Here is a 12,742-nt window from a genome sequence, read left to right as displayed (position 1 = left end):
TACATGTGTGTGCATTTGTGGATATGTGTGTGTGTGTGCGCATGCAAGTGTGTGAAGTGTGTGTGCACGTGTGTGTACCATTTTATTTTATCTTCAAAATAGTCCCATGAGTGAGAGCTATTATTACTAGATTTCAGAGTTGAATATCTGGAGATTTAGTGAGATTAAAATTGGCAAAGTCTACATGGCTAATTGGAGGAATCTGGGATCTTTTAGCCATATAGTTAAATACCCAACCCAGCTGTTCAGAACTCTGGGAAACATCTCCTTATTTATGTTTTCTGATACTCTATGGTCAGGATATCCTCATACATTGCCACAGTCTTTAAAGTATTCTTATATGTCTGACTCTTACACACTTATGGTAAATATCACATTTACATTGATTCACTTTTCTTTTATTAAGGAAACAAAATACAAAAAATAAAGAAAATAGGTTTTTTTTTGTTTTAGACGTTCATTTCATTTTTGAAAATGTATGAGCATATGCACACAGGTGCCCATGTGAGACAGAAGAGGGTATTGGATTCCTGGAGCTCCACTTCTCAGAGGTCATGTGCTCCCTGGTGTAGGTGCTGGGGTCTGTACATTAGTTCTCTGCTGGTGTAGCAAGCACATCTCTTCAAAGCATTAAAGGTCTCTTTCTTCTCTCTGTCCTATTTTGTCCCGCCATCCCTCTTCCTCATGTGAGGCAAAGAAGTTGATTTTTGAGTTTAATGTAATAATTTTTCATTTTACAATCAGTATTAGCAATACTAAACATCATCTACTATTAATGAATTCTTATACAAAATTTTTTGTATCAGAACTTTCCACAATCATGATCTGTCCTTATTCATCCTTGTGTAGATGGTAGTATTCTACCGATTAAACTATCGAACTGCATTATATAATGCTACATTTTTCCCTTAGTTTTCTTTAACGTAAATTTAAAATCTTATAGCATTTTGTAATAACTGATACTGGTATTAGACAGAAATACTACTACTGATTTTTAAAATTTGTTGTACACATCGAGAAGCCTTTCTATAATCACTTATTGATTTTGAAAATTTCTTCATAAAACTTTATACAATTTTGTAAGAGTACAATTGTCTTGCTCATACATTAAGGTTTCTATATTTCCTTTGCCAACTATATTGCCTCATTTCTTTTCCTTTCTCTTTAGTGGGGACCTTCACCACATCGTTATACATAGACTTGGTCACACTTAAATTAGACTTAAATTGTATCACATTTAAATTATATAAAGAGCACATATGTAAAATGTGCTGTTCTGATAAGATGTTACATGTGCTTGATGAAATACTTAAATATTTTATAGAATTTCATTTCCATTTTTTGCTGACTGTTCCAATTCATAATTGACAATGAGTTTTTCAACAATATTTCCAGAATCATTTGAAATTTGAGTGTTATTCCTAACTCTTGACTAACAACTTCTTTTGGAAGTCTCAGAGTACAGCTAACCCAGAGGCCCAGCACGTGAACTTCCTCTCATTTCCACTGGTGATTTGCAACATACTCTGCCCATATGAGAAAAGAAGTTTAAGAAACAGATGTGCAAAACAAACCTCAAACGATGGAATAATTAATGTAAGTGGGGTGAGGCTTTTGTAACTCTTAAATTCTCTTTTGCAAAATAATTGTGAATTATTTTGAGGAATAAGATAAATGTCTACTCATGGCTAACCTCCCCCTTCTCTCTAACTTCCTTTCCAGTCCATATCATAGGGTCAGTATGGCAGAGCCCTCAAATGAACTTTTAGTCTGTTTAAATAGAGAAATTCAATTTTCTTGATATTTCTATTCCTAAATATTAGCTATAGTTAACTTTTTCCTCATCTAAATGACTGGGCCATTATCTTCCTCAGACAAGTGAACATAATTTCTCCCAAAGCCAAACTCTAAGACAAAAGTGACTCTATCTGGATGAAACAAAGAGATTTGGCACAGGTAGGTGGAATGGAGAGAAAAAGCTGGAAAAAGCTGTAATGGCTGCTGTAGACCACAGTAATGGGGAAAAAAAGAAAGAGGAAGGAAAAAAACTCTTTATCTAGAGAAATCACAGCATAATTTGCTCTTTCATGTATTCATACCAATCAAGCTCAGCATCACTGTCACATGGAGCTTATTTGAAAGGCAGAATCTCAGTGGCCTCACTCAGACCTACATTGATGTTTTGCAGTTTAGCAGGATTCCTGGTGACTCAGGCACGCATAAGTTCAAAGTTAGAAGTTGGACAACATTACTCAAAGGAAGCTTCAGTTTCCCTGCTTAAATATACCACATAATCTGAGTGAATATTTTTAATACGAGGCTTGGGCCGTCTTTAGAAAGTATGATTCAATTGGCCTGTTGCAAGATGTTCAATGGTCACCTGGGGAAGAATGAACTCCAGCCATGAAGAGGGCAGTGGGAAATGCACATGGCTAGCACAAGGAGGGTGGTGGCTACCCTAAAAGTCAGAGGAGAAACTGAAGGACACTCCAGGAGTGTTTAGAAAATGAATGCTAATTCTGATTGCTGATAACCTTCCAACAGCTTTTTTTTTCATTACTGAGACTGCAGAAACCATTATAGTTCATTACACAAAAGTTGTATATTTAGAATAAATGGGATAGTAACAGAAGTAGTTAAAAGTGACAGAGAGACATGCCTCAGACTATAAAGTAAACCCAGGAAGTATAGATAAATTAAAGGAGAAAAATTAGGATCTTCCTTAGCTTACTATATTTAACACTGAGTAAAAAGTGCTGACATTGAATATTTTCTGTGTTCATGCTTTATATTAAATTAATAAGAAAAAGGAAAAGTATCCGGTCTTCTTACACATTCTATTTAACAAAGAGTTTATACTCCATTGTTAAAGTCCTTATTCTTCCAGGTATAACCATAGCAACACACTGGTGTCTGAAATTTTAACTGGGTTTTAACATGTCATGTGAAACATTGTCCATCCTTGAAGAGCTCTGTTCCAGATCATCCAACCTAACCTGTAGTCCTAGCACTGAAGAATCCAATGCTCACATGTTGTATGACAGTCCTCCACACTGTCCTCTGCTCTGTGTAACTGCTCCTTACAAGATTGCTTCGAATCTCTGCTATTGTGGTGGTCATTATTTCTTTGCCATAAACGATTCTAGGACACATTTTAAAATTATCTTCTCCGAAGCATTTACCCTTTGCCTCAAGTCTCAGGTTTAGGAAAATTTTGCTGCTAGAAGTTTTCTCATTATGTTTTAATTTATTCCTGTTCAGTAGCTACTTAGTAAAGATTTTCAACTTCATATTTTAAAACACACAAATTAATTACATCTGAATACTGGCAATATCTATGCATCCAGAAAAGACAGAAGCATCTAGATAGGGCATTCTAAATTAGGCAAAGCAGTTTCATTATGTTCTGTAGACTGTAGGACTGTTCAGCTGCTCAATCTAATATAATTGCAACTGAATTTTGTTCAAATTTTGACTGTCTCTCTCTTTGTATGTACACATATATATTATGTATGTGTGTCAACACTTATTACATTACCCAGATATTCATTTTCCAGTCACATGTCTCATCAAAATTTAACATTTTACTAGCTCATTTGTTTACTGAAGTAAAATTTCCTTGCTACAATTGCATAAATCATATAATTTCTTTAAAGTCCAGGATTTCAAATATGTTTTCAACAATTCAGTTCTTTTACCATTTTTATTCCCAGGTTGCAGAATAGATTTAAAAAAAAAAAAAAAACTCGGTAGGCTGACTACTATAAGATAATCTTAATTGGGCATCAGTTGAAGAGGAATGATCTTTCCTTGTCTTGACTTGTGGTGATTGCTTTGCATCTTCACATTGAAATGTAAAAGGTTAGACACAGTGCAGTTTCTTCAGACCTCAGTCCTGCTATTCTTCATTCAAGTGAAATGTCCCCAGATACTTGGGTTTTATTTGTTTCTAAGGAATTTCGTATTTTTTTTTCAGGAGTTCCTTCCAGTCAGTAAAACATTTTTAGCTTCTCAAACCTCCTTCAAAATTCTTCTGAAATATTTTAACCATCAGTGGACTCTTTCATCTCCCATCTTCTCTCATGGTCCTTTCTAAAAGATTCCATGTAACCAAACCCACATTCTTCACCCATTCCCACCAAAACTTACATCAGTTGCACTATGGAAACAGGACTAACTGATTTGTATCATTTACTCTCAACACAGATACATTGGCACTTTGTTCTTTTGAAAATTCCAGCTCTTTGTGTGGGCTAGTGACTGACTATTTTTCCTATACTTCTATGTTGAATGAAAGCAAGTGAATATTTTTATCGAAGAAAATTGCATTAAAAGAAAATATCCATCTTCATTGTATTAAAATTAATAAACTTTTAGGTTTTCTTTTTTTTAGTATAAAGTGATTTTTTTCTGAGTTCTGATATGTATTTTGACACTTTTCAAGTTGTTCTAGGATTGTATATAATTCTGTGACTATTTTATACATCCTTTGAAAGAGTTAGAAAAATTTTATGGTGTATGTATCTTTAGTATCTTTTTCTAATCTTCACCAATGGAATTTTTGTATTAATTTTATCCATAATAAGTGGGAAGGTGGATATTCTATAGTTAAAATAGTCGTATTTGCTATAAATTCATAGCTACAGCATATAGAAGTCTACAAACTTAATGCTCAGTTATGTACACAGAAATCTCTCCAGACTCACTCCTTTCCTTAAATTATGGGACATTAAGACTCTATTATCAAGGCCTGAGAGATGGTTCAATAGGGAAGGTGCCTAATTTACAAGCATTAGAGACTGAGTTCAGGTCCCTAGAACCCATGTAAAAAGCCAGGAGGCACCAGTTGTATTTGATCTCCACGTGCTCTTGCAATTTTGTCTCTGTCTCTGTGTCTCTGTGTCTCTTTCTGTCTGCCTCTCTTTGTATCTATCTCTCTCCCTCTTTCTCTCTGTCTCTGTGTCTCTGTCTCTCTCAGTATTTATCTCTCTCCCTGTCTTTCTCTCTGTTTCCCTGTCTGTCTCCGTGTCTGTCTCTCTGTCTCCCTGTCTGTCTCTGTCTCCCTCTCTGTTTTTCTCCCCCAAGAGCAGTCATTTTTCAGGATTAGATTAATTTCATGATTCTGAATATATTGCGAGAGGAGAATGGGCAGAGATAGAGTGAAGGAAAGGGAAGGGCATAAAGGGTAGCATCATGTACAGTTATTAATCCTACTTCTCTTGTCCTCTCTTCTTTAGTTCTGTTTCTCTGAATTACTTTTAAGGACTCTAATCTGGTACACATTAGAGACCCATCATTAGTCATTTCAGATGGTGTCTAGCCTACATCATTTCCCTCTTCTCAGTCCAGATGGTTGCTATGATGTCTTCTAACACTGACAATGTCCAGACCTAACTTCTGTATCACCAAGTGAGTCTCCACAGCTTCTGGGGCTCCACAAAGGCAACATATGTACATTTGGGACTGGACAGATGCTACTACTGAAATGGGCTCAGTCTTTCTCTGGCCTGGGGCCCTACTGCTCCAGTCATCTCCTCAGAGAGCTGTTCTAAGTGCGTTATATAGGGAAGGGTATTCTTTTGTTTCCTATATCCAAGTTAAGCATTTGTGTTTGGCGTTGCACAATTCCAGATATAGGATCTATATAAAAATGAGTGCATGAATGAAGATTACCTACATTTTATTAAGTATATTATTAGACTTGTTCCCCAAGGATTATGAATCATTATCTGGAGTCGAATCCAGTAAACTGGTTGTTAAAAAGAGCTCTCCTACATTTCTGCAGGTGATCTGTCTAGGGACCATGGGTTAAGAAACACTGCTTTAGCTGCAATAAATAAGGGACTTAGCCAAATTCTACACATGAACTGGAATCTTCTCCTGGGAAGAAAAACAATAATAACTCAAAGGAACTCTAGAAGGAGAATTATACGTGCACTTACTTAACAGTTGATTTACACGTGCCTATACCTAATTATATCATTCCCCATACAGATGCCAGTTGGGAATCACCATGCTGTTTTCAGGAGGAATTAACAGGCCTAGTGATCAAAGGTTGTGTACAGATTCGGGTCCTCTTTTTTATCCAGTCACTTTAAAAAGCTTTAGTTTCATTATTGTTAATTATGTAAGTGTGTGTGTGTTTGTGTGGGCATGTATAGGCTACAGATGAACAAGATGCCTCAGGTCTCTCTGGAGCTGGGGTTACAGGTGGTTATGAGCAGAATGCCATGGGTATTGGGAATTGAACTAGGGTATTCTGCATGATCATCAAGCACTCCTAAACTCTACACCATCTTCCCAGCACCAATTAGTTTATTTTGGGTGTTTCCCGCTCCATGTAGTTCTGAGACTTCAGGGGCTCATCATGTATTTCCTTAAGATGATTTCACTAGTTCAATGTTCCTCTGTCTTTACCCCAAGGCATGTCTGTCTATCAAATTTTACATGTAAACTTCTTAAATTGTTGTACTGAATGCCATAAAATGCTGTGCAGTTGAGATTTGAACATATGCATGTGTGTGTGTATATGTATGTATATATACACTAATGTCATATATAACTATGTTATATATATTATGTATATGTGATATATATCATATAACACACACACACACACACACACACACACACACACACACACACACACAAAACTAATGTCACTTTAGTTTTTCCTATCTGGGTTTCTCACTGAGACACACTGACCTGGGCTTTCTGCCTTGTTTCTGGAGGGAACACATATTTTCATTCATCCCTGTCTTCCTAGTCCTTTGTAGCAATGTTTCTCAGCCTTTAATATGCATGTAAATGGCCCAGTTATAAAGGTACATGGTGGGGCCTGTGAGTTAGCATTTATAAAGGTTTCCAGCAAATACTGGTCCATACCACGTTCTGAGTAGCCAGGCTCTAAGGAACCTAACAACTGGTATCATAGCCACAAAAATAAGTAAAAAGCCATTGAAGGTACAGACCACAAACTTTTTCTAGAAATGGACTTCTTCAATTCATTCTGTCTTGTTAGCCAGCAATTTCCTAAAGCAAACCTTCTTATCTTCTATATGTCTTAGATACATAACATGACTCAGTAACATGTACCCATATTGATACACTTTGCTTCTGACTTCTATGGTCTTTTCAGTTGAACTTTCTATCTCTCAAAGCTTTTGTCCCAGCCTCAGTCTCAATTCCTTCCCCTGCTTGATTTATATTTCTATTTCTCCTCTGTTTAATTATTGTAAAGCTGAAACACCTTCTCTTCCTCTGGTTTTAATTTCCTTGTAATTTACTTTTATTTCTTTCACATTGTCTCCTCTTTCTTCTCCTGCCTTTCATATAATAAACAATGTTTCTTGTGCTTAATACAGGTACAGATGGGTTGCAGCCAGGGAAAAGTGAGAAAGTGAGAGGGTGTTACCATTTCACTTAATGGTACTTGACCCTTTGATGAGTCAAGATGCAAGTCTACATACAGCTCAGCCTCTGGTTCAGTATCAAACAGTAGTTTTGCACTCAACCTCTTACCCTTTGGATTCATCATTGCTTTTCTAGTTAGACAGCACTGCATGAGGTCGGTGAGATAGTATATATGCCTATTGGCTGTCTATGCTCTGACAACTCCAACATGAGTATTTCGGTTTTTTTCCTCCAATAGTGTCACAAGCTGTGCTTGATTTATGACAGTGTGTGTGTGTGTGTGTGTGTGTGTGTGTGTGTGTGTGTGTGTGTGTCCATGGTGGGTAGGTGTAGGTGTAATAGGACTAGCATTTCTAGAGGCTTTAAAAGAATTTGTGAATTTTCAGTACACTGGCAGGGAGATAGGGATGAAAATATTTGACAGATACGGTGCATACTAGGACACTGGGAACTTTCCAGAAATATTTGAGAAGCACTTCTAGAAGTTAAAAAAAAAAGAACTCTTTATCAGGATGGTTAGTAGCAAAATGTTGAGATTTATGAGATATTAAATAAATATGGTCTCATTTTGCACAAAAATTTATGAATTCTAGATTTTGCAAGTAATCTATGTATCCCCCATGATTTATTACTCCTGGAAGATCACAGATGCCATTCAAACATTTCTTGAATGCATTTAAACAAATCTTTTATGTTGTTGTTGTATTCTGTTTTTTCTAGTTTATCTTCAAACAAGCCTCCTGACAGTCAAGATTAATAGTTAAAAATCATGATGTCTCATACCTAGCCTTGATTTAATTTACATGAAAGTTGTTGTATTTATTCTAAAAATGTTTTTAAGCCTTAGTAGAAATGGTTGACATCTTTCTTTTCAAATTGTAAAATTGTATTCTGGAAAGTCTTTAGAGTTCAAATGCCACTGGATGAAGTAAGCAGAGTTATGCCCTCTCTGCCTTATTTCTGTCTTGTTGGCACTAATGTCTCCCATTTTTCATATTAGATTTCCAAACATAATTGATATGTAAAAGGGAAACATGCATTTGAAAGAAAAGAGAGGGGGATCAGAGAAATATATAAGAAGCAAAGAGACAAAGAGAAATAGTTTTAGAACTATTTACAGCTCCAGCCGTCCTCCCATGAGACTGGGGGTTGTGCAAGGGTTGTATTTGTTTCCTGGAGCTGGTCTACAAAACATGTCCTCTACTGTTGTTTACTACTAGTGTGACGTGACAAGATCTTTCGCTGGTGATGCTTCTGTGTCTGCAGAACCCAGACAGCTTTTGCAACACTTGGGCTCTCTGCAGCACGTACATGAAACAGTCATGTGCCTTCAGATCTCACCACATCCACCAAATTCATTCAGGAACTTCTGCAGAGCAGGGTCGCCGTGGAATATTAACCAGACCCCGCTTCAGGGGCAGCAGCTCCATTCCTGCTGTGTCATCAGCACTTTTGAGCACAGACTTTTCAAGGGCTGGACTCTTTCCCTGTTGGTTTCTTTCCTGCTGTTGTCAGATCATTCTCCCCATTTGTGTTTGTATTAAGGGATTGTAGTAAAGCGATTAATGAGTTGTAAGAGATCATATTCATTAAGGATTTTGTTTTCTCCACTGCGCCTCACCCCACTCTGCTCCTTGGCTCTACATCATCAAACTAGTTAGGAAAAAAACTGCCAGTCTTATTAGTTTTTTCTGATTTTCTTATCTATTAATGTATTCAGATACATAGTACTTATTTACTTTCAATATTTCAGAATATTACGCATTCTGATAAACGGAATGTGAGTAGAATTTAATCACTGTCATAATTTACTATTTTCTTGGTCTTCACTGTTAGAATTTTACAAGTTCTTCTCTTTTTAGAGCTCCCATTCAGTTCACTAACTATAGTCATGGTTTTCAAATTGTTTATTTTCTTTTCTTGTTATTGCTTTAAGAACACACACACAAAAACTACTAAAATAATAAAATGATAGGCTGTTTTTAGAGAAAAGAGTCCTTTCCCAAACCTCACATCTAATTCAGCCTGATTTTCCACTGGAGACGAGTTTGAGGTGCTCTGTAATTCATTTTTCACACTATGCAGTCTTAGAGAATATTAGAGCTCACAGACTGAGTGTTCAGTCTCAGGACACCTCCTCACCACCACCCTATTTCAGATTCCAATTCCATGTTCCAAATTGCTGACTATATATTTCAGCTATAGCTGTGAGATTTCTGGAACCCTAAAGGGGCAAGATTTATTTGAATTTATTTGATTTTACACATTAATTATAAAGGATTTAGCAAGAGACACCTACAAACATTCAGATGTTAGAGGTGCACAGAGCAAGCTATGATGAAACAAGGGGTGAGTTTATGGTCCCTATCAGCTTAGGAGCCTCCAGAACCTGCTCTGTTTTCAGCTTTATGGAAATTATTGGTGAAAATTTCTGATAATATTTCTGAAAAAATTTGTACATTAACCATTTTTTTTAATTCCTTGAACATTTTATAAAATATTGAATTTCTGTCATTTGAGTTACATATTATGTGTGTGTGTGTGTGTGTGTGTGTGTGTGTGTGTGTGTTTGCCCATGCATATGTGGAAGCTGGAGGGTTGATTTCTTCATATATTGCTCCTCACATTTTTATAATAATTATTAATTATTATTATTATTATTATTATTATCATTATTATTATTACTAAGACAAGGTTTGTCTGTTAGTATAATCCTGGACATCCTGAAACTTGCTTTATAGTCTAGACTGGCCTCAAACTCAGAGATCCACTTTCCTTCACCTCCCAAATGCTGGGATTAAAGGCCTATCCCATCACTGTCTGGCCCCACCTCATTTTTAAAAACAAGTTCTGACTAAGAATTTGGAGCATTCTCTGTCAATTCCACTGGCTGACATTCCTTCCTTCTTGCCTTGTTGGTGGAGGAGCTCATGACCTTCTGTTCCCCTTGGTACCTGTTATATCATGGATTATGTGAAGATGTAGCACAGTGTTGAGAAATACATGTTTGGGGGAGTTTCTAGTCACCTAGACTCAAATCCTGCTCACATTCTGAGAGAAGAAAAATATTATCTAGTTATTTGGATAGACCTCTCCATAAAGGTGCAATATCAGATATACATTCAATTAGATTTTTTTTTTCTCCTCTTGAGATTGCCAAACTATACTGGGCTCATGGCAAGTCTGATCTACCATCAGGATTCTGGCTTGGTTGTTGACTCTCAGAAACTTTGAGTCCTCTACACCATATATATATATATATATATATATATATATATATATATATATATATATATATATATATGTTATTTATTAGACTGACTTACAGGTTGTAGTTTAGGTGGTCCAACAGTGGTTGTCTCACACTGGGAAAGCTGAGAGAACCTGTTAGTTTTTAGGAGCCTGAAAGTCTCAGTGGTTCTAAGCTGGATCTTGAGTTCTGAAAGAGTTATGTAGAGCTGCTGATCCCCAGTCTATCCTGAGTCCTGAGGAAATAGCTTCTATTATTGGCAAGTGAATGCTTCAAAAAAAGGATGAAAGAACGTTGCAGTAAAAGTGAGGTAAACCAGGCAAAATGCACTTTCTTTCTTCTATGTCCTTTTATGTTAGTTGCCATTGGAAGGTGTGGCCAAGATTTAGGGTGGGCCTTTTTGCTTCACGTAATGATTCATAAAATTCTTTACAGGGTTTTCTTGTGTTGTAGTTTATTTTGTACACAGTTAAATGAGTAACTATGGTTAGCTGTCCACCCCAGGTTCTGAACAGTTATAAAAGGAGAAAGATAGCTTTGAGCAGACCATCACACAAGCAAGGATCCATGTGCTTATTTTCCTTCTGTCCTTGACTATGGGTATGAATCTTTGACTTCCTGCCTTGACCTTTCTGAGTCATCAACAGTTACTTGGAATTCTAAGACAAATAAAAGCTCTCCCCAAAGTTGTCTTTTGTTAAGGCATACTATTATAATAACAGAAATAAAAGTAGAACAGTAGTGAAGATAGAATTCCATTCTTGACAGTAATTTGCTTCCAAGATAGAAGGTTTGACAGTTACAATTTTCTTCTTCCCTTCCTGGGAAGAAGTTTGAACCTGGGAGTTTTCTTCTAGTTGTGTGGAGCTGTGGTCTGAGAGAGACTGTGACAACAAGGCTTCACCATTTTATTTCTGGGGTTGAGTGACTAGTTGGACGGTCATCTGGACTACAAAGACCTTTTAAAAAGTCACTGGGTTTAACATGAATGTAATAGTGTAGCAGTGGTGGTGGTGTATTGGTATCTCCACAGGAGAAAGGCAAAGGTTGGTACTTCCTACTTGTGTACAACAAAAGTTTTGGGAAGGTGTGAACAAGTGTGCATTCACTCATATGGAAAACAAATGACAGACCAAAGTATATATACCATCAGAGTGCAATTTGGTCATCCAATGAGTTTTATCGGGATTACTTCAAGGAATATGGACAAGGAGTTACTTTCAGGAACAGAAATGACTCAAAGACAACTGTATCCCCAAAGCCCACCTCTGCATGCTGGATATATCCCAAAAGCTGGGGACCTAGAGCTCACTGTGGTGCTTGCAAGTAGCTAACAGACTGAAGTTGTCCTTTTCAGATGGTCAGTTGGTCTGAGTTTCTTGCAGTAACTTGTCTGCTCTCTGCTTCTTCTAGGAAGCTTAGTTTCTCTAAGAATGTCTCTTAGCACTTCTTACTGCTTACACACATGAGGGGAAGGACGGCCCTAGGGAATTTGGTCAGTTACAGTGACTTCTTGAGGCTTTTAAGTTGTTTACTTCTTGAGTTTATGGAGCTCCCCTTAAAGATAGTGTGTTTCACTTCCCTTTGCAACATCCTACAGTTTTTTCCCCACTTCTTTTTCAAATCTATTGTTTCAATAAGCTTTGCTCCAAGATGGAAGGTTTTAATCTCTGAAGAAATAGCTGGACAGGACTACCCCACCCTCTATCTGCCATCACTAGATTCATGTTAATTTGTACCTTTAGGAGATTTACAGAATTAATTTTGTTTGAGTGCCAACTGATATATAGGTGCTGTGGCTTAAATAGAGTGACCTGAGACTTAAGATCATCTTGCTCTAAAAGCTTTATATATAGTTACAGAGACCAGCTAAGGAATTGAAAAAAATAATAAAGTACGAATTAAATAACCACAAGGATAAAATAATAAGAAACTACTAACAATGCTACTTTTAAAGTATTCATAGACCCTGCCCTCTGAAAGCTTATTTCCATCTATTTTAAATTGCCTTTCTAAATAGAACAGAGCCTCTTAATATAAGCAATCGACCTAGCTTCAAGTAACTGTACTGATACGGGA

This window comes from Onychomys torridus, chromosome 16 (assembly GCF_903995425.1).
Source record: "Onychomys torridus chromosome 16, mOncTor1.1, whole genome shotgun sequence".
NCBI classification, from domain to species: domain Eukaryota; kingdom Metazoa; phylum Chordata; class Mammalia; order Rodentia; family Cricetidae; genus Onychomys; species Onychomys torridus.
Note: the sequence above shows the minus strand (reverse complement) of the source record.